The sequence below is a fragment of the Physeter macrocephalus genome, chromosome 13 (genome assembly GCF_002837175.3).
Source record: "Physeter macrocephalus isolate SW-GA chromosome 13, ASM283717v5, whole genome shotgun sequence".
In the NCBI taxonomy this organism is placed as follows: domain Eukaryota; kingdom Metazoa; phylum Chordata; class Mammalia; order Artiodactyla; family Physeteridae; genus Physeter; species Physeter macrocephalus.
Window position 1 is genome coordinate 27,094,427 of NC_041226.1, and position 4,087 is coordinate 27,098,513.

Consider the following 4,087-nt stretch of genomic DNA (forward strand, 5'->3'; position numbering starts at 1 on the left):
AACCCGTGTCCCCTGCATCGGCAGGCGGACTCTCAACCACTGCTCCACCAGGGAAGCCCCCTATGTATTTTTAATACATTTATTGACTTATTTATTCCCCATGATAAATCTAATGAGGTAGGAAATTGAGGCACAGAGAGTTTAAGTAGTTTGCCCAAGTGTTGGAGTTAAGATCTTAGCCCAGGAATTCTGGCTTTAGATTTCCTGCTCTTAATCACCCTACTAAACTGCCTCTATTAATGCAAAAGATTGAAATACTGAAAAATCAGAATATTGTGGTTATTAATACTAAAATAACTTAGTGTCACGAGCACTAAGGATAACTTCCCCCCTGTGGGCATTCCAGAAGGGAACAGCGTATGAATAGGTAAATTTCATATAGGCCAGTATGTCATTTGCTGGGAACATATGAGGATAGATTTTTTTCTTTTTTTTTGATATTTCTTTGTAAATTTTATTTATTTATTTTTGAGGGGTGTGTGGTTTTGTTTGGCTTTGCTCTGTTCAGTGAATCCTGCACCAATACAGCCTTATGCTATTCAGTCCATCTCCTGTAGTGTTGAGGTCAAAATCTCTGTAATGGTGTCTGGTTCTGGAATGGTAGCTCCTGTGAGGAAAGGCAGAGTCAATTTTGAGGTGTTTTATGTTAGTCTCCACAAAAGTGGGCATTAGATGTTTTGTCTCTCAAAGATGAGTCCTGATGGTATGTCCTACTGATTCAAGTGCCTCTTCACTATCATAGATATTTTTGCCCACCCTATGTTTAGTTCCTTCAACATTTTTTTATAAATGGTATGGCTTTTAAAAGTATCTGCATCCTGGTCCCCTTCTTCTGAATATTCTCTAGTTTGTATATATCTTTCCTAAAATGAGGCACTTAGAGTTGAACATAGTACTATGGAAACAACCTCTCTCCTGACCTCCAAATTCGTTTACCTACTTGCTTCTTCCACATCTCCATTTGGGTGTTTAATGAACATATCACATGTTCAAAACTGAACTCTTGATTTCTGTTCTCCAAACCCACTCTTCCTCTAATGTTTGTAGCTCTGGAAATGACACCTCTATTCACTTAGTTGCTTGCTCTGTCCAAAATCCTTTGTGTCATTCTTGATTTGTATCTTCCCACACACAACTTCCAATCCATCAGCAAATCCTATTGGAATTACTTTGAAACTGTATTGTCAATCAAAGGTCTTCTCACTATCTTCATTGCTGCTGCCCTAGCTGGGGCACTATCATCTCTTGCTTGGACAACTGCAGTAGGCTCCAAACTGGCCTCTCTGCTTGCATGCTTGCCCTCTTGCAGTCTGTTCTCCCTGCAGGAACTAGAGTGATCCTCTTACTTCATAAATCAGATTATGTTAATCAACTCTCCAAAGATTTCTCACTTATCCAAAATCCCTATCATGGTGTCCCAGTTATGAATGCTGGGTCACAAACTAGCCCCAAATGCAGTGGTTTACAACAATCATTATATTATGCTCATGGATTCTCTGGGCCATTTTGGATGGGACATAGCTTGTGTCTGTTTCAGTTTCTGAGGCTTTAGCTGAGATTATGTGATGGCTGGGAGCTGGAATCATCCGAAGGCTTATTCAGTCATGTGTCTGGCGTCGTAACTAGGATGACTGAAATTCTAGGATTTCAGACTTGGGAGTGGGAAGGGGGGCTACATGTGTCCTGTACACGTGGCTTGATTCTCTCACAGCATGGCGGCCTCAGGAAAGTCACATGCCAGCTTACAGTTTCAAACATGAATGCTCCACCAAACAAGACAAAGACCCATCTTCTTTTATGACCCAGCCTCAGAAAGACATAGTCATTTCCATCATATTCTACTGGTCCAAGCAATCTTAAGCCCACCAGATTCAAAGGAAGGGGACAAAGACCCCATGTCTACATTGGAAAACTATTAAAGAATTTTGGGGCCATGCTTGTAAACAAGCCACGCGTGGCCCATAAAGTCCTGTATTATCTGGCTCCTGGCTGCCTCTCCCATATGATTTCTTACCACCCTTCCCCTTGATAATTTAGGTCATTTTATTGGCTTTCTTGTTTTTTTTGAATTGACCAAGCATGTCTTTATTTCAGACCTCAGGGTCTTGCTGTTCCCTCTGCCTGGTAAGCTCTTTCTCAAGATATCCATATTGTTTGCTTTCTGCCTTCATTTAGTTCTTTGCTCAAATATCCATCCTCAGAGAGGTCTTCCTAACTGCAGATTGCTTCTCCCCCCTGTCACTGTCACTCTCCACCCTGCTTTATTTTCCATCATAGCATTTATCACTACCTGCTATTATTTTATATATTTGTTTGTTTATTATTTGTTCCCTGTTCCATGCTGAATCACTGGCATCAAATGCGTACTAACATTTTTTTACTGAATGGATGAATGAAGGTGTGGTCTAACCAGAATATACATTGCAGCTGTATGACTATTTCAGATGATAATATCACATTTTATATTAGGGTAAAATAATGTTGTTGTTTTTACAAGTTCCATTATGCTGCTTTGTTTTGTGGAATATTTTAGTGTCATCTTAAAACTTGAAGGTTTTACAGTAAATGTATTTTTCCAGATCATTTAATGGTAAATAAGCCTTTTCCAAAAAAAAAAAAAATCAAATTCCTGGAACTCCTACTGTTTGTTCACTATTTAGGGAATTACCAGCTTATTCTTGCCTTATCTCAGTTTCCTCTTTATAATAATAGGCAAGCTCTCTAAATCCATGATAGCTCAAGGTGTAGCTTTAGCAAACAATAATGTGATCAAGGCAATGTGTTCAGCATGAGAAAATACCGTTTCTCGTTTCTCGGTAATAACAATCACATTTCCTCTTACCAGTATGCAACAGCTACATTTTATTTATTTATTGAGCATTTATACAAGTTTTACCATGTGCCAGGAACTGTTCTAGGTGCTTTACAAGTATTAACTCACTTAATCCTCATGATAATGCTATTAAGTAGGTACTGTCATTTAACACCGTTTCGCACATGGGGAAACTGAGGCATAGACTTGGAGTAATTTGATCACGGACACCCAGCTGTAAGGGGTAGAGCTGGATTTCCAACTCTGGAAGTCTGGCTTTGGAGTCCATGCTTTTAAAATGTTCTGCTGTAGCGTAGTTTCAGTAGGGTTTTACATACTTATTTTATGAGCCTGCTAAAGATTTAGGACTGATTTACATTTCTGAGGATGTTTCTGTCTTTGACTTCATGAGCTGTTCTGATTTATGATTTGGCTTATACTTCAACTCTCTGCTGCATTTCTTGTAAAACTTTTAGTGGGAGTGTTGAAAAGATGCCACATGGGTGATGGCAAGATAATTGAATTAGATGTTGACAGCTGGAGATAAGATGTTTATCACAGGTATTTTTAATTGTTTTTTGCATCTCACTTTTAATAGTTAACGCAGAGGATGAGTGGATTAACCCGATAATCTTCAGAAACTTCATTTTAGACTGTAATTCTGACCATTTCTCCCACCAAACCTGTATCAGAGATTCTCGCAAATCCTTTAATTTACTTGCTTGGATTTTATTTCCATTTCATTTCCTCAGTGCACCAGCAGGTGGAGGTACAAGTCATTGGTAGAAAATCCAGAGGAAGAAAAAATAAACAGCTAGAAAACCAGTCTCTGGACAACTGAATGCTGTTTGAGTTTTTAAGTATATCGCTATGTAGCATTCTGGTTATTTAAAACATTTAAAAGTATTTCACTTTATTTCCAAGTTGTTTCAGATCATTCAGAACACAAAACATTTAAGGATCCTGAAAGATTAATCCAGGCATTTCATCACATCATGAAAACAGCTACAGGATTGTACTCTCTTCAAGTACCTGTTGCCCTCACTTTTCCCAGCTGAGAAATATGGGTTTCCAGCCAGAACATTAAGAACTCAAAGGATGTTATTTTCAAGCCTATGCCTCCTCAAGTGCTGGCGGCCAAGTGTATATGACAGAGTTCAAAACTGCAGGCCAGCAGGGCCACCTTCCACACTTCTTGGACAGAATGATGAATTAAATCATCCTTCAGTGGATGTATCACCTTCACATGCCTCAGAAATAGCCACTTTATTCTGA